Source organism: Gopherus evgoodei, unplaced genomic scaffold, assembly GCF_007399415.2.
Source record: "Gopherus evgoodei ecotype Sinaloan lineage unplaced genomic scaffold, rGopEvg1_v1.p scaffold_158_arrow_ctg1, whole genome shotgun sequence".
Classification (NCBI taxonomy): domain Eukaryota; kingdom Metazoa; phylum Chordata; order Testudines; family Testudinidae; genus Gopherus; species Gopherus evgoodei.
The window spans coordinates 1831-23823 of record NW_022059821.1 but is presented as its reverse complement, the minus strand read 5'-3'; the positions used below and the strand labels follow the sequence as shown (position 1 = coordinate 23823).

The following is a 21993-nucleotide window of genomic DNA, read 5'->3' as shown; positions in this document are numbered from 1 at the left end:
ACACCTACCTGACCCTGAAGGGCATGGTGGGACCCCATTCAAGGTGCCTGTGGTGAGGGGACACCTGAAGTGGGGGGCTAGGGAGGCCCCAATGACGTGAGGGTACACCCACATTTGCCAACAGACGTGTTAATGTGAGTGGACCTCGAGGACTGGCCAAGTAACATCCAGAGTGCCCTGGTCGTGACTGGCAGTCAGAGTCAGCAAAGGGCACTGCGCCCCAACAACAGGGAAGGGACTCTGCCTGAGGTGCAGGACCCTAACCTGGTGGGGGGGGAATGCCCAGGGACACGGCTCAGAGAGGCTGCGGCCTCAGACCCAGCCAGCGAGAGAGAGCAGGGCCCCATCCCTGTCCCAGGCTGAGTTGCAGAAAGATCCCTCCTTGCGGAAGCCTAGGGACTGGGCTAACCTCAGTGCAGTACAGACCATGAGGAGAGGTTGCAAGGAGAGGTTCCTGTGGGAGAAGGGGTTCCTGTACCGAGAATGGGCTCCCCCAGGGGAAGTAGAGTCATGGGGGATCAGGAGGCAGCTGGTGGTTCCCCAGAAGTTTCGCCACAAGCTACTGTACCTGGCCCATGACATCCCTCTCGCAGGGCACCAGGGAATCTGACGCACCAGACAGAGGCTGCTACAGAACTTTTACTGGCCTGAGGTCTTTACCCATGTCCAACAGTACTGCCAATCCTGTGATCCCTGCCAGAGGGTGGGGAAGGCCCGGGACAAGCAGAAAGTTGCTTTGAGGCCTTTACCCATCACAGAAGAACCTTTCCAGAAGGTGACCATGGACATAGTGGGACCTCTCAGCAAGGCGACCCGGTCGGGGAACAAATACATCCTGGTGGTGGTGGATTTTGCCACTTGCTACCCCGAGGCTGTGACCTTGTCCTCTATCGAAGCAGACACCGTGGCAGATGCGCTGCTGACCATTTTCAGCAGGGTGGGGTTCCCCAAGGAAGTCTTAACTGACCAGGGGTCCAACTTCATGTTGGCCCTACTCCGGTGCTTGTGGGAAAAATGTGGGGTCCGGCATAACTGAGCCTCAGCATATCACCCCCAGTCCAACGGGCTGGTGGAAATATTCAACAGGACGCTGAAGATGATGCTAAAAACATTTATGAACCAGCACCCGCAGGACTGGGACAAGTACTTACCTCACCTGCTGTTCACGTACAGGGAGGTACCCCTGGAATCTACCGGGTTTTCGCCTTCCGAACTGTTGTATGGAAGGCGGGTAAGGGGGCCCCTGGACCTGATGAGAGACGAATGGGAGGGGAAGGCCACTCCTGAGGGAGAGTTGGTGGTGGACTATGTCCTGACCTTCCGGGAAAGACTGGTCGAGCTCATGGGCCTCTCCAGAAAGAATCTGGCCAGAGCCAGAGGAAGCAGAAGGTCTGGTATGACCACACAGCGTGGGCCCGTGCCTTCGCCACCGGGGATCAAGTGATGGGTCTCATCTCCGTGAGGAAAAACAAACTTCAGGCTGCCTGGGAAGGGCCCTTCAAGGTTATCAAGCAACTAAATGAGGTAAACTATGTGGTGGAGCTGTCGAACCGGTCACATCACCATCGAGTGTACCATGTGAACATGATGAAGCCATACTATGACAGGGGGAATGTGGTGTTGGCCGTGTGTGGACATTGGGAGGAGCAGGGAGATGACCCTTTAGTGGATCTATTCCATGGGACGAAAGCTGGTTCCCCCCTGGAGGCAATTCCCCTCTCTTATCAGCTGACCCTGGCCCAGCACGCTGAGATCAGAGGGATGCTGCATCTATACCAACAGCTGTTTTCCAACCAGCCTGGACGCACTAATTTGACTGTCCACCGGGTGGAGACTGGGTCACATCCTCCTATAAGATGTTCCCCTTTTCTGGTCAGTGGGAAAACTGCCCAGGACCTAGAAAGAGAGTTCAAGGACATTCTGGCTTTGGGGGTGATCCAGCCATCTTCCAGCCCTTGGGCCTCGCCAGTGCTGCTGGTCCCCAAAAAGGACGGGTCAATCCGGTTCTCTGTGGACTCTCAAAAGCTCAGTGCCATCACCATATCTGATGCCTACCCCATGCCCAGGCCTGATGAGCTCTTGGACAAGCTGGGAGGTGCTTGGTACCTGACCACCATGGATCTTACAAAGGGCTACTGGCAAGTGCCGCTGGATGCAGATGCCAGGCTGAAATCGGCCTTTATCACCCCTCTGGGGCTCTACGAGTTTCTGACCCTGCCCTTCGGCCTCAAGGGAGTGCCAGCCACCTTCCAGTGCCTGGTAGATCAGCTTCTGAGGGGGATGGAGAGTTTTGCCGTGGTGTATATTGACGACATCTGCGTCTTCTGCCAGACCTGGGAGGACCACGCGTCCCAGGTTAAAAAGTGCTGAGCCGACTCCGGGAGGCTTGGTTAACCGTAAAGGCTGAGAAGTGCAAGGTGGCGATGGCTGAAGTATCTTACCTGGGCCATCGGGTGGGGAGCGGCTGCCTAAAGCCGGAACCAGTCAACGTGGAGGTGATCAGAAATTGGCCCGCTCCCCAAACCAAAAAGCAGGTCCAGGCCTTTTTTGGGATGGCGGGGTACTATCGAAGTTTCCTGCCCCACTTTAGCGCCATAGCCGCCCCCATCACTGAGCTGTGCAAGAAGGGGAAGCCAGACAGCTGGTCTGGACCGAGCAGTGCTAGCAGGCTCTCCGGGTGCTGAAGGCGGCTCTGGTTAGTGGCCCAGTTCTGGCAAACCCAGATTTTGACAAGCCCTTTATGGTGTTCACTGATGCCTCAGACACGGGACTGGGGGCGGTGTTAATGCAGGAGGATGAAAAGGGGGAGAGACACCCCATCGTGTACCTGAGCAAGAAGTTGCTACCCCGGGAGAAGAACTACGTGGCCATCGAGAAGGAATGCCTGGCCATGGTGTGAGCCCTTAAGAAGCTAGAGCCATATCTCTTTGGGCGACACTTCACCATGTACACCGACCACTCTCCCCTGACCTGGCTGCACCAGATGAAAGGAGCCAACGCCAAGCTCCTGAGGTGGAGCCTGCTCCTGCAGGACTATGACATGGACGTGGTCCATGTGAAGGGAAGTGCCAACCTGATAGTGGACGCGCTGTCCCGGAGAGGGGGCCCTGAACTTCCCCAGGTCACTGGGCAGAGTGGTCCTGCTCAGTTCAGTCTCAAAGGGGGGAGAGATGTGATGGAGTAGGGCTGTCTGTGTGGGGGATGGGAGAGCCGGGAATGTCTTTAGGTGAGGGAAAGGATCTATAAGCCTGTAACCTGAGCCAGGTAGGAGGGAGGGGTTAGCACCTTGGCCTGGGAAGTTGGACAAAGGAATCGGCCGGCTGGAGGAGGGGCAGTTCAGTTTCGGTTTTGGGCTGGGTGAGGGGAATTCAGGGGATCCTGTGCTGGACTCAAGCACCTTGAAACACCAGAAGGACTCGATTGAGGGGGTCTTACTGTGCCTGCAAGCTCTGCTGTAACCTGCATTCCTCTTATCCAATAAACCTGTTTTACAGGCTGGCTGAGAGTCACTGTGGGTCCCAGGAAGGGGGTGCCGGAACGGACTCCCCCACACTCCATGACAAACGGCCACTCCCCAGTCCCCTCACAGAGCTGGAAGGGGAACCCAGCGCCCCGCCCCCACAGGAACGGCCGCTGCCCAGTCCCCTGGCAGAGATAGGGAGGGAACCCAGCGCCCCGCCCCCACAGGAACGGCCGCTGCCCAGTCCCCTGGCAGAGATAGGGAGGGAACACAGCGCCCTGCCTCCGCAGCAACGGCCGCTCCCCAGTCCTCTCACAGAGCTGGGCAGGGAAGGCTGCGCCTCTCCCTCGCTTGAACTGGCGCTCCCCAGTCCCCTCGCAGAGCTGGGGAGGGAAAGCAGCATCCTGCCCCCGCTGGAATGGCGGCCCCGCAGTCCTCTCGCAGAGCTGGGAGGGAACCCAGCGCCCCGCCCGACCAGGAACGGCCGCTCTCCAGTCTCATAGGCTCATAGACTTTAGGGTCAGAAGGGACCAATATGATCATCTAGTCTGACTTCCTGCACAAAGCAGGCCACAGAACCCTACCCATCCACTTCTATAACAAATCCCTAACCTATGTCCGAGTTACTGAAGTCTTCAAATTGTGGTCTGAAGACCTCAAGCTGCAGAGAATCCACCAGCAAGTGACCCATGCCCGATGCTGCAGAGGAAGGCGAAAAGCCTCCAGGGCTTCTGCCAATCTGCCCCAGAGGAAAATTCCTTCCCGACCCCAAATATGGCGATCAGCTAAACTCTGAGCATGTGGGCAAGACTCACCAGCCAGCACTCAGGAAAGAATTGTCTGTAGTAACTCAGATCTCATCCCATCCAACATCCCATCACAGACCACTGGGCATACTTGTCTGCTGATAATCAAAGATCAATTGCCAAAATTAAGCTATCCCATCATACCATCCCTTCCATAAACATATCAAGCTTAGTCTTTAAAGCCAGAAATGTCTTTTGCCCCCACTACTCCCTTTGGAAGGCTGTTCCAGAACTTCACTCCTCTAATGGTTAGAAACTTTAGTCTAATTTCAAGTCTAAACTTCCTAGTGTCCAGCTTATACCCATTTGTACTTGTGTCTACATTGGTACTAAGCTTAAATAATTCATCTCCCACCCTAATTAATTCCTTTCCCTCCCTAATTCCTTGCAGAGCTGGGGAGGGAAGGCAGCACCCAGCCCCCCGGAACGGCAGCTCCCCAGTCCCCTCGCAGAGCCGGAGAGGGAACCCAGTGCCCCACTCCCGGAGGGACAACAGCTGCCCAGTCCCCTCACAGAGCTGGGGAGGGAACACAGTGCCTCGCCCCCACAGGAATGGCTGCTCCCCAGTCCACTCGCAGACCTGGGGACAGAACCCATCGCCCTTCCCCCGCAGGAGCGGCCGGTTCCCAGTTCCCTTGCAAAGTTGGGAAGGAACCCAGCAACCCGCCCCAGCAGGAATGGCCACTCCCCAGTTTCCTGGCAGAGCTGGGGAGAACACAAAGCCCCAACCTCATAGGAACGGCCGCTCCCCAATCCACTTGCAGACCTGAAGTAGGAAGGCAGCTCCCCGTCCCGCAGGAACGGCTGCTCCCCAGTCCCCTCACAGAGCCGGAGAGGGAAAACAGCGCCCCGCCACCGCTTGAACTGCCGCTGCCCATTTCCCTGGCAGAGCTGGGGAGGGAAGGCAGCGCATCCCCCGCAGGAACGGCCGCTTCCCAGTCCCCTCACAGAGCTGGGGAGGGAAGGCAGCGCACCCCCCGCAGGAACGGCCACTTCCCAGTCCCCTCACAGAGCTGGGGAGGGAATCCAGTGCCCCGCGCCTGCTGGAAAGGCCACTCCCCAGTCCCCTCGCAGAGCTTTGGATGGATGGCAGCGCCCCACCCCTGCAGGAATGGTGGCTCCCCAGTCCTCTCGCAGAGCTGGGGAATGAAGGCAGCTCCCCGCCCCCGCAGGAACGGCCGCTCCCGAGTCGCCTCGCAGAGCTGGGGAGGGAAGGCAGCGCTCTGTCCCTGCAGGATTGGCCGCTCCCAATTCCCCTGGCAGAGCTGGGGAGGGAAGGAAGCACCCCGCCCCGACTGGAACAGCCGCTCCCCAGTCCCCTCACAGAGCTGGAGAGGGAACCCTGCACCCTGCCCCTGTAGGAACGGCAGCTCTATGATTTCATAATCACTTTCACCCAAGCTTCCTTCTACTTTCAAATTCTCAATGAGTTCCTCCCTATTTGTTAAAATCAAGTCTAGAACAGCTTCCCCCCTAGTAGCTTTTTCAACTTTCTGAAATAAAAAGTTGTCTGCAATGCAGTCCAGGAACTTATTGGATAGTCTGTGCCCCGCGGTGTTATTTTCCCAACATATATCTGGATAGTTGAAGTCCCCCATCACCACCAAATCTTGGGCTTTGGATGATTTTGTTAGTTGTTTGAAAAAAGCCTCATCCACCTCTTCCAACTGATTAGGTGGCTTGTAGTAGACTCCCAGCACGACATCACCCGTGTTTTTTACCCCTTTTAGCCTAACCCAGAGACTCTCAACACTCCCATCTCCTATGTCCATCTCCACCTCAGTCCTTAATATATAAGGCAACACCTCCTCCCTTTTTCCCCTGTCTATCCTTCCTGAGCAAACTATACCCATCCACACCAACATTCCAGTCGTGTGTATTATCCCACCAAGTTTCAGTAATGCCAACAATTTTATAGTTGTATTTATTTATTAGCACTTCCAGTTCTTCCTGCTTATTACCCATACTTCTTGCATTTGTATATAGGCATCTAAGATACTGGTTTGATCTTGCCTCCCAGCTTTGCCCTGACCCTCCTTCCTCATTGCCATTATAGCCCGTGCTCCCTCCTGTTTCCAACCCATCTCCCAGGTCTTGTTCCCCACTTACCTGTGGGGTTTGCTCACCTGTCCCCGTCGAACCTAGTTTAAAGCCCTCCTTACTAGATTAGCCAGTCTGTGCACAAATAAGGCCTTTCCCCTCTTCGAAAGGTGCCATCTGTGCCTAGCAGTCCTTCCTCGAATAGCATCCCGTGGTCGAGGAAGCCAAAGCCCTCCTGGCGACACCATCTTCGCAGCCAGGCATTCACCTCCACAATGCATCTGTCTCTGCCCGGGCCCCTACCTTCAACAGGAAGAATCGAAGAGAATACCACCTGTGCTCCAAACTCCTTAACCCGTACTCCCAGAGCCCTGTAGTCACTCTTGATCTGCTCAGTGTCACACCTCGCAGTATCATTTGTGCCCACATGGATGAGTAGCATGGGGTAGTAGTCAGAAGGCCGGATAATCCTTGACAATGGCTCTGTAACATCTCGGATACGGGCCCCTGGCAGGCAGCATACCTCCCGGGATGAACGGTCAGGGCGACAGATGGGTGTCTCCAACCACCACTACCCTATGTTTCTTATGAGTGGTGGCAGCAGACCTCCCAGCCTTAGGGGTACGAGGCTTCACCTCCTTAACTGTTGGGGGTGATTCCTTCTCTCCTGTATCAAGAAGAACATAACGGTTATCTTTTACCACAGCAGGAGGGTTCGCAGCAGGGATGGAGCACTGCCTGCTGCTAGAAGTAACCAGCTGGCTGTGTCCACCCTGAGCCTCCTCCTCCACTGGTGTGTCAGATATACCCTGAGGCATCTCCTCCTCCACCGGTGTGTCGGTAGTCCTGTGAACTGGGACAGCTACATCAGCTGTCTCCACATGGATACTGTCCAAGGATTGCTCATGGATATGGATGTTCCTCAGCCTAGCCACCTCCTCCTGTAACTCTCCCACCTGCTGCCTGAGAGATTCCACTAGTAGGCACCTTTCACATTGGATGCCACCCCAGCCTGGATATCAGTAAGTGGAAATTGCAAATTACAGTCTTTGCAAGCCCACACCAGAATCTGGGTAAAAGCATCCATGGTTTGGTGCTCTGTCTGGCTACAGGCGCACGTGGAGGAGACAGAAGCAGTGCTGGCACAGGTGTTGCGGGTCCTCCTCACCATTGTAAGCCTCCCTCTGTCAAACTCTCTCAAATTCCTGTCTGCAGCTCCCTGTCCGCTCTGCTCTGCTGTAAATAGAAAGGTTTTGGATGTGGCTTGATTTATAGGTTCAGGGGGACCAATGGGTCACAGATGAGACTGACAAGGGACCCCCGCTCCCTTCCTACTCCCCTTCCAAAAACTCCCTTGCAAAACTCCCTGGTCGCTTGTGCGCAGCTTTATAAAGCCCTGGCCTGAGTGAATGCCCCGCCCACAGCAAGATCTTTCTCTGTCCCTTGTGCAAAGCAGGGGGCCAAATTCCATGGAAACAATGGATGAGTTGGGGCCCTGGGCACATCCAGCCCTGGCAGTGAGATGTTCCCTCCCCTCTTTCTTTATGCTCCTGTTGTTATTTCATGGATTGTCTGGGATGGGGGAAAAGCTGAGTTCACTCCAGGTGGAGGGTAAAAAGGACCCTCAAAGTCTCAGGACCCAACCCCTGCTACCAGGATCACCGAGGTGCTGGGGATTTGAGTAGGAAAGGGATTGTGTGAATTGTCAAGGTGGGGAATGAATAACAATCTACAACTAGATCCACCTCATTAACCACTGACACAGGCTAATCCTGCTGCAGATAGAAGGGAAACTGGGAGTGATTCTTTGCTGTGCAGCCATGGAAAAAATGACCCAATTGCACCGCAGTGAATGTGCTGGGGAAGCTGGACTTTACAGGCAGGTGGCAATAGCAGATCCTAGAAATACCTGGAGCTTCCCACACCACTCCTGCCACCAGGGTCAGTTGTTGAGCGACTCTCAGAGCTCCTCCCCTCCCATTACCTTCCAGTAGAAGGTGGCCGCACTCCCCACCCAATGCAGGGGAGAGGGATGAGTGTATCTCTGCACCCTGAGTCCGGGGCACACACTCTCTGTGCCCCACACATCAATTCTGGCCCTGCTGAAAAGTGACCCTAAGAACCAGCAGCCTCCAGGACAGCAGGTTTGGCCCTCAGAGCAGGGAATGTGTCCCCTATGCTGCTCGTAGGCCACTTGATGCTCTGGGAATAGGAGGGCTCTGAGTGTGAGCTGCAGCCTATCTGGGGGTGTAGCTCAGTGGTAGAGCACATGCTTTGCATGTATGAGGCCCTGTGTTCAATCCCCAGCATTTTCAGGTTCTTGTTTGCGCTCTGCTGCTTTGCTCATGGCCAGCTGGGATGTGGCCCAGCAGTCTCCCTGCAGGAGTTTTAATCCTGCTGAGTGAGAGGCAAGTGCCAACTGAATGCAAGGTCTGGGGGGGTTTCTGCTCCTAAGTCACCTTGGTACATTTAAGATTCCCACCTGCTTTGCTGCTTGGGACAAGGGTAGATGAGAAAGGCGAATCCTCCAGCGCTGGAGGGAAAGATCCCATCTGCACAGACTGAGAGACAGACTAGACTTATTTCTTGTCTGGGCCCAATCTTTTCACCTGGTATAGCCCTTGTTCCAGCTCAGGTGATAGCTAGGGGATGTCTCATGACTGCAGCCATATTTGTTCAGTTCCACCCCCTTACACAGCTTAGGTACAAGGCAGGAATCTTTTGTCTCTCTCTGTGGAAAAGCCCCAGGTTTAAGATGGATTCCTGTACCAGGTGACATGGAACAACATGTCCTGTGAGACCTCAAGCCTTCACTCTTCCTGGCCTGACTCACAGATGGTGCAGGACAGAGCCATGTCCAGTCAATTGTCCTGGTTAATGAGAGCCATCAAGAGTCCAAACCACTATTAATGGCCCACACTTTGCATCATTTTAACAGGACCTCAGAGTTATAGTTCATATTTCTAGTTTCAGATACAGGAATGATCGGTTCATACAAATAGGATGAACACTCACAGTAGATTATAAGCTTTGTAATGATACCTTACAAGAGACCTTTGGCATGAAGCATAGTCCAGTCACTTTATATTCACACTCATTATCCAGGTTTCTCGTAAGCACACAGACACCTTACCAGATGCTCTCGATACAGGAATGGCCCAGACACATAAAGTGATGGCAATTGTATTTTCCTTTTTTATTTTTGCATTTCCAATGACATTTCTGTCTGTGATTTCGTTTTGCTTTGTATAACTGTGTTTTCTCCTGGATTTGATATTTAACTAAAAAAGAAAAATGCCTCAGGGCCGCGGATGGAGGATCACGCTGAGGCTAGGACTGCTAAGAGAGCGAGAGTAGCAGGTTTTCTGTACTGTTTCTCACTCTCTTTTTCTTGATTAGTTTCTCTTCTGCACGAAATTTGCCTCTTTTACATGTGAGCCTGGTTAGCTCAATTGGACATCAGACTTTTAGTCTGAGAGTACAGGATCCAAGTCCCTGGTCAAGCAGACACATAGTTCCCCCTGTGATATTCCTCAAGAACTTCAGAAGGACTTTTCTTGACTTCAGGTTTTCCTTTTCAGAAATTAGCCTTTCCTAGGAATGGCCCTTTACTGCCTGGGACTGAAGATGCTACTTCCTCACCTGTCCATTGACCTGGCAATCTGGAGGAAGAAAGGCCTCTGGGCCTGCAGCAAAGCTCCGTGCGCTGACTTTTTGAACAAATGCAGGGCTAGCCAGAGATGCATGTTCCCACTGAGTCCTCCCTGCCAGAAGTCAACAGAGATCAAAGGCTCCCATGCTGGTCCCATGGTTTAAGGGCCAGCACTCAGGACTTTGAACCCTGAAATCAAAGTTTAAGTCTCAATGAGACCTTGGGGTCCTTTGGTTGCCAGTTAACCATCTTGGGATTTCCAAAGCTTCATCCTGCTCTCCCAAATGACATGGTAGCCTGATCTAATATTTAACTAAAAAATAATTTATCTGGGCACCAAATGGAGGAGCAAGATGGAACTAGGGCTGCTAAGGGAGCAAGAATAGCAAATTTTCTGAATTTTCTGTCCTCTTTTTCTTGACTAGTTTCTCTTCTGCACCAAATTTTCCTTTCTTTGTGTGAGCCTGGCTAGCTCAATTGGTAGCACATCAGACTTTTAATCTGAGGATCCAAGGTTCAAGTCCCTGGTCAAGTAAAGAAGGGGACTTTTCCTCCTGTGGTATTCCCCCCAAAATTGAAGAAGGCATCTCTTTAGGATGTTACTTAACATCACTCCCCCTGCCCCTGCAGGACTTGGCCTCCTCTAGGAAGGGCCATGTACTGCCTGGGACTGAAGGGGCAACTTCCTCACATGCCCCCTGGCTTCTCAGTCTGGATTAAGAAAGACCTTTCTGGGAGCTGCAGCAAACTGCTGCATGACAACTTGGTGAGTAAATGCAGGGCTGCCCCCACAGGGTCATCCACACCAGAGCTCAGCACAGGTCTGGGGGATCCCTATTGGTCCCATGGTGTAAGGGCCAGCACTCAGGACTTTGAATCCTGCAATCTGAACTGAAGTCTTGTTGGGATCTGAGGGCGGACAATTTCTGTGCCACAAACCCTACTGGGTCTTCCAAGGCTCTGTCTTGCTTTCTCAAAGGCCATGAAAGCCTGTCTTTTACCTGCCAGCTGTTGTGACTTGAGCACAAGAGGGGATGTTTGATCCAGAAGCCTGGCTGTGCCTGGAGTCCTGTAGGTAGGGATGCAAGCTCCATTTCCTCTGAGTCCTGAAGCTGGGCTGCAGCCTGGCCTAGGAGGCAGCCCTATTGGTTGACCTACTGGCCCAAAGTCACTTGGGCGGTGTTGGTGTTCCCAAGGAATGCTGAAGGGCCTAAGGGAGGGAGGCTTAATACTCTCCTCTATCAGTCAGGGCGGAAGAGAAGGGCTCAAGAGTGGGCAGGTTGATGGCTGGGCCTTCTAGCATTTGGTTGGGGATGAGGTGGGGAATGTGAACTGGGAGAAGCGGTTGCTGGCCTGTTAGGAATATCTCGGCCGGTGGCATAAGTGGACCTTGTCATTAGCCTACAAAGTTGTGATGCTCAAGACTTATCTTTTGGCTGTGGGAAATTTCCTCAGCCATGTGTTTCCCTCTGCTCCACGAGTGCTGCTGAGACCAAACACGATGGCCTTCCTAGCCAATGGGAGCTGCGGAGTTGGTACTCAGGACAGGGGCAGTGCATGGAGATGCTTCCCCACCCTGGGGGATGCTGGGACATGCCAGCCACTTCTGGGAGCGGCACGGAGGGAGGGAGGTAGAGTGGGCAGGGAGTCACATCAATGTTGCTGGTACATCTCTGCATGATTCCCATGGCAGCACCAAACAAGAGATGTTTTCCACTGCCCAGGAGACCCAGCCAGGGACTGATGTGCTGGAGATACGTTGGGAAAGGGATTGTCTGAATTCTCAAGGCAGGGAATGAACAATCTACAGCAACATCATTAACCACAAACACATTCTAACCATGCTCCAGCCAGTAGGGAAATGGGCAGGAATTCTTGCTGTTCAGCCATGGCCACACGTACAGAGCTGCACAGCAGTGAGTGAGCTGGGGAAGCTGGTCTGAGCAAACAATTGGAAATGCCCCTTCAGTGAGAACAGAACCAGAGTGTAGAAAGCCCCTGTGTTAAGTGGTTGTGGCTGAGGGCTTAGGGAGCTGGGGTGTGACACCACAGGGGTCTTTCTGTGGAGGTTTGATTTTTGCCAGCTAGGGAAGGCTGGTGTGTGGTGTCTTCATGGCTGTACTGTCAGTGACGCAGGTTTCTCTACCCCATTGTTCCACGGGCATCCTACTAGATTGCCAGCTGCCTTTCAACTGCAGTGTGGAGACTGTGTGTGTGCGGGGAGAGACAGTGAGTGTGTCAAAGTACGTAGGAGCAGATCATTATTATCCCTACTTGAAAGAGGGAGAAGCTAAGGCTGAGAAAGGAGAATTGACTTGTCTTAGGTCACACAGCCAGCCAGTGGCAGAGTTGGGAATAGGACCCAAGAGCCCTGATTTTCAAACTAACCATCAGATCTTGAATTTCAGGCATTGAATGACCTGAATAAAGTGCTCTCAGATGAGCTCCAGACCAACAGCAGTGCACAGTAATTATTCAGCAAGTATTTGAGGAGAACTGCAATGTTACAGAGAATCATGAACTGCTCAGAGACAATTAAAGCAGAGAAGCAGAAAATTCATCAAACATATAAGTGGTTATGACTTATTTCCTTGGTCTTCAAAGAGAACAACAAGGACCTGAGTCTCCTCCCTGTCAAAAACCCCCTGCTCAACCAATCAGAGTAGAGACTGAGCCTGGGAGGCTGAGGGTTCTCACTAGAGAGCCCAAAGGATGGCCCAGGTCACAGGTGGGGATCGCTGCCTGAGCACTATTTCAGCCCCACATTTTTGGGTGGACCTCCCACAGTGGGAGCTGCAGAGTATGTCTACGCTATGGGATTATTCTGATTTTACATAAACCGGTTTTGTAAAACAGATTGTATAAAGTCGAGTGCATGTGGCCACACTAAGCACATTAATTCGGCGGTGTGTGCTTCCATGGGCCGAAGCTAGCGTCGATTTCTGGAGTGTTGTAGTGTGGGTAGCTATTCCGTAGCTATCCCATAGTTCCCGCAGTCTCCTCCGACCCTTGGAATTCTGGGTTGAGATCCCAGTGCCTGATGGGGCAAAAATCATTGTTGCGGGTGGTTCTGGTAAATGTCGTCACTCATTCCTTCCTCTGGGAAAGCAACGGCAGACAATCATTTCACGCCCCTTTCCCCTGGATTGCCCTGGCAGACACCATAGCACGGCAGCCATGGAGCCTGTTTTGCATTTTGTCACTGTCACCGTACGTGTACTAGATGCCACTGACAGAGGCGGTACTGCAGCGCTGCACAGCAGCATTCATTTGCCTTTGCATGATAGCAGAGATGATTATCAGTTGTTCTGTACCGTCTGCTGTGCCATTGTAAATTGGCAATGAGATGATTGTTATCTCTTGTTCTGTGCTGTCTGCTGCTGTCATGGGTGCTCCTGGCTGACCTTTGCTGAAGTTGGCCAAGAACGCAAAGACAAAAATAGGAATGACTCCCCTGGTCATTCCCTCCTTTACATTGTATCTAAAAATAGAGTCAGTCCTGCCTAGAATATGGGGCAAGTGTACTAGAGAACCAGACAGCACAGCTGCTCTGTGTCAGATCCCACAGAAATGATGACTCTTGCTGTTCTAAGGGGTGCCCCTACAACAACCTCACCTGTTGCTTCCCTGCTCCCCCAACCCTCCTGGGCCACTGTGGCAGTGTCCCCCCATTTGTGTGATGAAGTAATAAAGAATGCAGGAATAAGAAACACTGACTTGTTAGAGATAAAATGAGGGGGAGGCAGCCTCCAGCTGCTATTAGTCCAGGCACGACATTAAGCAGTGTGGGGGAGAGGAGCCCAGCATCCTGCTGCTATGGTAGTCCAGGCAGTACAGAATCTTTTCTTCACACATGAAAGGCAGCGGGCCCTTTAAATCGTCTCCTAAGCCCCCATGCCGGAGCCCTGGGGAGCAAATCACTGCAGTGGATGCTGCTCTCTCCAGCTTTGCGAACCCAGAGCAGGGGCGGCAGAAGCTTCCTTACAGTGGGGGGGGCACTGTTATCCGAACTGTGGCACCCTCATGACACCCTTTCCCTAAGGACCCCCACTCACAGCACCTCTCCCCTCGAGGCCACACCCACAGAACGCCTCTTCCCCAAGACTGTACTCTTTCCCCTCCCCTCCATCATTTGTCCTAACAGCCAATAAAGAGTGGTGGGGCCATGGCCCTCTAACCCCCCTGTTCCAGCACCCCTGACACAGAGCTAAGCAGGCAGCAGTGTGTGCACGTGTGTGTGTGTGACAGAGAGTGCTGTGCTGTGCTGAGCTGAGCCAGTGAGAGAAGAGGGGCTGATGTTGGGGCTGTCCCCTGCCCCAGGACTGGTTGCTTCCAGCAGCTGTCTGAACTTAGAGACAGTGTGCCGACACACTCACTCTTCCGCAATGCACACACTGTCTCTCCTCTCCCCGCCCCCTGCCCCCACTCTCTACCCCACCACTTGCACATTGCAGTTGAAAAGCAGCTGGCAATCGAGTAGGATGCTCATAGAACAATGGAATAGAGAAACCTGCATCATGTGATGCTGTACCAGCCCGTGAGGCATTGCAAACCCTTCCCAAAGCACCCTGCAGCCAGTTGCACAGTGGGATAGCTACCCACAGTGCACTGCTCTCTGTGGTGATCCAAGAGATTCTAGCATGGATGTGCTCTGGTGACACAGGGTGGACATGCAACAGCTGTTCAATTAAAACACTTTAACTAAAGCCACATCACCCATTAGTGTAGGTCTAGCTTGAGAGTGAGACAAGGCCCAGCTCTGTTAAAACTAAAGAACCACAACTTCCTCTGTAGTTTGACTGCAGATCAAGTGGTCCTTGGTTCAAATCCAAGTGTCCCGTCACAAACCTGTTCCTTCAATAAAAATAATTCCCTTTCCAGTATGTTCAGGAACACCACTAAATAGAGACCACGGAAATGAATGGACACACTCAATGTTTTCCTGTGCAAATGCATAAAAATCTAGCAAACATGTCCCCCAACTGAAATCACTTCCAATCCTCTAAGTCTCTAGGTTTGTTTTCATCAATTAAACAAAGGCACATGAAGACGCATTTGCAGGTCCTTGGCCTCCATGGGCTACAGTGTGCAGAAGAACAAGAACCACATCCACTTGGGAGGAATGGACTAGTCTGTATTACATTTGGTAAGTAAGTTGCCATTGGGACCGAAAACTCTACTGGAGGTGGACAGGAGCCTGTTACAAAAATAAAATAACCAAGATTTACCAAACTCCCTGTTACACATTCAATCCTCTGTTTGTGCACACAGCATCAATTGGGGCTCTAATAAATGGCAGCCTTCCTTTAACACAGATCGTTGTTCCTTGTGACTTTCAGATGCATTCGAATGGCAGCTGTTTAGAGGTCATGTGCTGGTAGTTCATGAGCAGGAGCAGAGTCTCTGTACGTTTACCAACCGTAGAGCTGAGTGTGTCTGCATCCAAGTACCTGCAGAGTCAGTGTAGCACCACACAGTTAATTGCACAGTTTCACTTTCCGGTCTCATTGATCATTTGGGTAGAAACAGCAATGGTTTGGTGGTTTTTGGTTTTTTTCCCCTTCATTTTCTCCTAAGGAATGTGTGATCTTGAGCATGTTATTTTAAGTTCCCTGCGAGTCAGGAAAATTCCATCTCCTTGAAATAGGTGGGGAAGTGACCTGTTTGTATAACCTAGAATAACAGAGATTTATAAAGCAGTTTTGCCTTTAATGTACTGGGATAAAGACAATAAATAGTAAATTCTACAGCCAGACACCAGGCCAGGATCAATTGATGGGGCCAGGATCAATTAATTCCAGAAGAAACAAACTCTTGGGAAGTAGATGTAATTTGTCCCCAAACCTTTCTTTATTCTCATATGCTCTGAGGGATTCTCTTCCAGAGGGCAGAGTTAAGGTTATCTGGGCATGTACCCTCACTCTGTATTCCCTGTTTTTCCAGAATTTGAGTTTTACTGAACTCGATGTTCTGGAACGTAAGAGATATTCACAGTAAAAGTTAACTCTCTGTTAACAAAGGTTTTGTTAGTGGCAAATAATGAGACTAATCCCTCACTGCGGTAATTCCACTGACTTCAGTGTACTCGTTCTCATTTCTAGTTCCAAAAAAATAGCAAATTAAAAGAACCTTGAGAACTAAAATGCTGTGAGAAAATGGAAATTTTAGTAGCTCAAATAATTCAGTTTCTTCTATGTCCTGTGTGTGTGTAAATGGCACAACATGTTAATTTCTAAGCACATCTTTCTTAACTTCTTCAAATATTCTGTAGTACATTAACTAGATCAAGTGGGTTGTTCAATGGAGGGAGGTTTTCATGCATTGCCCAAAACATATTTTTGATGTTATGTAAATGAACACAACTCATTGAACACAAAATTGTGTATTTCATGCCGTGAACTGAGTCGGTAGGTCAAATTAATAGGCTTGTTTTTTCTCTGTCTCTCTCCATGAAAAAAGGAAGAAACTGTGAAAATATCCATGGAGAGAGAGTGTTTCTGAGAGCCGGGGTAGATATGGAGATATTTATGAAAGGGAGAGAGGCCAAAGTAGGGCCTTAGCTGGAACAAATGGGGAGGTTTTTTGTGCAGTTTCATTTCAGCCAGCCTCACATCCTGTAGTCCCTTCTTCACCACCCCACCAACACAGCCACCTGTGACTCCTGAGACAGCCCCACTGCAAAAACTGCAGAGCCCTCAGCACTCCCTCTCCTAGCTGGATCCCCTGGCAGCCAGAGCTCTCTGCAGAACTGCTGTGGTTGCTCTCCTGAGTGTCTGATCAAGGATGGCTACTGGCTTCTCCTGAGACTGCAGCTGAGAAATGACTCATCTCTCTCTAGATTCTCGCCTCTGGGCTCTGAGAAGCAGGATGGGCCCTGTATGATAAAGTCCATGCAACATTCCCCTCTCATCCCAGCCCTGGTTTGTCACTAGTAGCCTGCTGTGTCTGGGTAGCAGCAAAGGATGTTTCCCAACATTCAGGAGACCCCAGCCTGGGACTAAAGTCAGCCCAGCCCAGATCCCACATCCTAAAGTAAATAAGAAAAATTTATTTACTTGTTCCCATAATATAAGAACTAGGGGTCACCAAATGAAAGTAATGGGCAGCAGGTTTAAAACAAATAAAAGGAGGTTCCTCACACAGTGCACAGTCAACATGTCAAATTCCTTGGCTGAGAAGGTTGTGAAGGCTGGGACTATAATAGGATTTAAAAAAAAAACTGGATAAATTCATGGAGGTTAAGTCCATTGATGGCTATTATCCCGGATGGGTAAGGAATGGTGTCCCTAGCCTCTGTTTGTCAGAGGGTGGAGATGGATGGTAGGAGAGAGATCACTTGATCATTACCTGTTAGGTTCAGTCCCTCTGGGGCACCTGTCATTGGCCACTGTTGGCAGACAGGATACTGGGCTGGATGGACCTTTGGTCTGACCCAGTATGGCCGTTCTCATGTTCTTATGAAGGGAGGGAGAAAGCCCTGTAACACAGTTTCTGTAGTGTAGTGGTTATCACATTTGCCTAACATGCAAAAGGTGATTGATTCAAAAACAGGAAGATTTACTTTTTCTGCCTGTCCAGCAAAGCGCTCCTGCTGCTGCCACTGTCCTGTCCTGCAGTAACCCCAACCCCTGCATGGCAGACGGCAGTGAAATGAGCTGAGCAAAAAGCCTTGGCATCAGCAGGGGAAAGCTAGAGGGTCTAGGCCAGTCACCTTTTGAAGCCTTGTGATTTGGCCTCCTCTGCTCTTGGAGGCTGGCCTACGGAGGTCAACTCTTCCTGCTGGCCTCCTTTGTATGACTTGCCAAAGGAGGGAGTGAGGCATGTCACACAAAGGGAAAGAGGAAAGTCCAGCTGAGGAAGGCAGGGCAGAAGCTAAGCACCTCAGTGCTGCTAAGTGGGGTTAGTAGAGCGCCACCATTCGTTCTGCAAAGCCTGGGGAGGTGCAGTTGGCTGCTGGGAGGTAGAATCCTGTGCCTGCCTCTTGGCTTCCCAGGGATGGCTACTTGCATCCCAGGAGAAGAAGGATGGTTCTGGGTGAAAGGAAGGCAAGCAAAGCTATGGGAGGAAATTTGGGTGCAGGGTGCTGGCTCTGCACTGGGGGAGGGGATTGGGGTGTAGGAGGGGTGACGCTTACCTCAGGCAGTGCAGCTCCCAAAGTGATCAGTACAGACAACCCTGCGTCAGCAGCTCCTAGGTGGGCCACCCAGGGTGTGTCCATGCACTGCTGCATGCAGGTGCTGCCCCCAGAGCTCCCATTGGTTGCAGTTCCTGGCCAATGGGAGCTGCAGAGTTGGTACTCGGGGCAGGGGCAATGATTGGAGACCCTCCCCCCGCCCCAGGGGATGCCGGGACATGCCAACCACTTCTGGGAGTGGCACGGAGGGATGGAGGTAGAGTGGGCAGGGATTCACCTTAGTGCTGCTGGCACATCTCTGCACACCCATGGGGGGAGGGGAGCAGAGGTCGCCCATGTGCGGCCTGGGGTAGGAGCAGTGCACAGAGCTGCCTCCCCTAGTGGGTCTATTACAGGAGTGGATGGGCGGGGTCTTTTGGCCTGTGAGGTGCAGCAGGACGGACTAGATGATGACATTGGTCCCTTCTGACCTTAAAGGCTCCGTGTCTAAAAGTGAGAGGGAAGTAAAGGAAGTTTTTTTTAAAAAAAAACCCAAACATTGTAATACCAAGATGACTCCAACAGCTCATTGTACAGTCCCGCACCTTTCTTCCTCCATTGTGCATTGAATGACCTGTAGGACACTGATTGTCTCATTCCATTGATAAACTGATACAATGCGACTGAAATTAAACCAACTCCCAAGGGAGAAACTTCACATCACTGCATTGGCTGGGAATCGAGCCCAGGTCATCTGCTTGGAAAGCAGCTATGCTCACCACTGTACCACCAATGCATCTGGCAAAAGGGTCACTTATGCTTGCAAAATGAGGATAGAGCAGCACTGAGGAGCTTTTCGGCCTGTTAAAATGTACTGGATTCTCATCACTAAAAAAACCCACCTCCATCTTCACTTGAGTTTGAACCATCAGCCTTTCAATTAGCCACCAAAGTTGTTAATCACAGGGTATGTCTATACTACGAGATTATTCCGATTTTACAGAAACTGTTTTTTTGAAACAGATTGTATAAAGTCGAGGGCACGCGGACACACTAAGTATATTAATTCGGCGGTGTGCGTCCATGTACAGAGGCTAGCGTCGATTTCCGGAGCATTGCACTGTAGGTAGCTATCCCATAGCTATCCCATAGTTTTTGCAGTCTCTCCCACCCACTGGAATTCTGGGTTGATGTCCCAATGCCTGATGGGGCAAAATCAGTGTCGTGGGTGATTCTGGGTAAATGTCGTCACTCACTCCTCCCTCCGTGAAAGCAACGGCAGACAATCATTTTGCGCCCTTTTCCCTGGATTGCCTGGGCAGACGCCATAGCACAGCAACCATGGAGCCTGTTCAGCTTTTTTTCACTGTCACCATATGTCTACTGGATGGTGCTGACAGACGCGGTGCTGCAGCGCTACACAGCAGCATCCTCTTACCTTTTGCAAGTTAGCAAAGATGGTTATCAGCCATACTGTCCCGTCTGCTGCTTTGCAAGCTCTTTTTTGATTCTGGGACTGCATGGTCACCTGTGCTGAGCGGTGCTCCACGCTGAGCAAACAGGAAATAAAATTCAAAATTTCACCGGGCTTTTCCTGTCTACCTGGCCAATGCATCCGAGTTCAGACTGCTGTCCAAAGCGGTCATAATGGTGCACTGTGGGATGGCGTCTGGAGGCCAATACCATTGAATTGTGGCCACACTAACCCTAATCCGAAATAGCAATACCGATTTCAGCGCTACTCCCCTCATCGGGGAGGAGTACAGATACCAGTATTTAGAACTCTTTATATCGCTATAAGGGCTTCATTGTGTGGACGGGTGCAGGGTTAATGCTATTTAACGCTGCTAAATTTGATATAAACTCATAGTGTTGACCGGGCCAGAGAGAGCAGCAGGTTTCCCCTATTGTTTCCCGCTCCTGTGCCACCAGCCACTGCCCCTCTGATGCATCCCCTTCACCCCTAACCCCTGCACCCCCTCCTGCACCCACCTGGGGACAGTGACCTGTGTGCATGGAGCAGCTGGCATTGCTACCCGCTCCTCCCTGGAATGCTGCTCCTCTGGGCACCCCTAGGAGCTGCAGAGGTGCGGTGGGGGGGGGCAAGAAGCATCATCTGAGTTCCCTGCATCCAGGTCACTTTCCTCAGCCAGGCTGCATAAGGGGAGGGCAGAGAGCAGCAGCTTCTGATGCTCCCCTCACAGCACAGCCCAGGTGGGGAAAGTGACCAGGACACATGGAGCACATAGGGTTGCACCTCGCTCCCCTCAACCCCCTATGGGGCCATGGAGGAGCATTGGGGCAGGGGAGAGCAGTGAGCACCTTCGCACTGCCACATGGTGCCCTTTGACCCCCTGGAGCCCTGGGTGGCTGCTGGGCCCCCCCCCATAAGGCCAGCCAAGCTCCCCAGCAAGAACAGCAGCGAACACAGGGAGACTGGCCACACACTGAGCAGTGGTAGCCTGGGCAACACGTAATGGAAGCTTGGGTGGGCTCAGCCTCCCCAAACCTTGCATCGACAAGGAGACAGTGGAGCCCATGACTAGGGGCCCTGGAGAAATTATGTCCCCCTGGAAAAGTCTCCCCCATGTCAGCCCCAGGGCTGGAGGAGCTCTCACTCCGTGCTACAGCCCGGGGGCTGAAGCAGGGGCACAGAGCTTCTCTGGTCTTGGGGCCACAGCGGGGCAGGGGTAAAGGAGTGACAGGATGGGGCTAGTGGGGGAAGTGGTGGAACAGAGGTGACATAGTGGATGGGGCCATGGGTGGAAGGTGTGGCGGGGGCAGAGCCACAGACAGAAGTGAGGAGGCCTAGTTCCAGTGCTGGGGCCCCTGCACTTGTTCTCCCTTTCCCTGGGCTTTGGCATCACTAGCCCCTGCTTAACGTGTAGGGGTCAGTGGTCCCCAAAATGTGGGGCATGACTCCTAGGGGAACAAAGAGGAAGATTCATAGAGGCACCTCAGGGGCTGAGCCAGCCCCCATGGAGGGAGCACCAGTCAGCCCGACTCTGTCCCAGCTCTTTTCCAATCCCACCCTCAGCCAGGGCCCTTGACTGCCAGCTCGGCCTCGACCCCCTTACCCCTGTCTGCACCCCTCTCTTCAGCAAGCAACACCCCACTCCCAGCCCCAGTTTTCAACTGTGGCTCCAAGGGCCCACAGCTATGGATAAGAGGGCACAGTGTGAAATGTTTGGGGACCACTGCATTAGGGTGACGTTCTGAGTCACTTCTATGCAGTCCAATAAAAGCTATTCCTCACCCATCAGCACCGACTAAGTATGTTCTGCTGCCCTTCACTCATGCAGGAAGGATAATAACATTTCCTACCAGTCAGTGCTAAAGTGATTTGTAACCCGCCACCAGCTAAAACTGGTCATTTTGGGGAAGCGGCCCCATGATGCTGCATAGCTAGGCAGAGTAGGTGTGTCTATGCAAACACGGTCTGTTCCTGAAGCCTTTCCCACAGCTGGTCAGTAGGTGTGAGGGGGGAGCTCATTCAGCCCCTGCTTCCACTTAGTATTTAAAAACACCTGTGTCCCTATCTCTGCTGGCCTTAGATTTCTCATCCTGTCCTTTTCCTGACCTCCAGATGAGGTGGCCGAGTGGTTAAGGTGATGGACTGCTAATCCATTGTGCTTTGCATGCATGGGTTCAAATCCCATCCTCATCGGATGCATTTAGCCTTCACTCCTCCTTTCTAGACAACCATCTCCTCCTTTGGTACAATGACAGATCAAACAATGTTGCTTCCTGCTCAGAAACCCCTGTGCTTTAAATAAAATGTCTAAATCTCAGATTTCTAAAAAAAAAAAAATTCTCTAGTCCTGTATGACTTAGTTTTTATCTCAAAAGGTAACAGCCTCATAATCTCTCCCAAACACCCTGAGACCTCCCCAAAGTATTAAAATACCCCAGTTCTCAGCAA

The 21993-nt window shown here is 51.9% G+C and overlaps 3 non-coding genes across 3 annotated transcripts; 2 read left to right on the top strand and 1 right to left on the bottom strand.

Moving 5' to 3' along the window:
• The first annotated feature begins 8549 nt into the window (after positions 1-8549).
• Positions 8550-8621, top strand: TRNAA-UGC. The gene has a single exon. It is a non-coding gene; the product is annotated as a tRNA-Ala (tRNA).
• A 10174-nt stretch (positions 8622-18795) lies between these two features.
• On the bottom strand, positions 18796-18867 carry TRNAG-UCC. The gene has a single exon. It is a non-coding gene; the product is annotated as a tRNA-Gly (tRNA).
• Positions 18868-21656: 2789 nt separating this feature from the next.
• On the top strand, positions 21657-21738 carry TRNAS-GCU. The gene has a single exon. It is a non-coding gene; the product is annotated as a tRNA-Ser (tRNA).
• Positions 21739-21993: the final 255 nt, after the last annotated feature.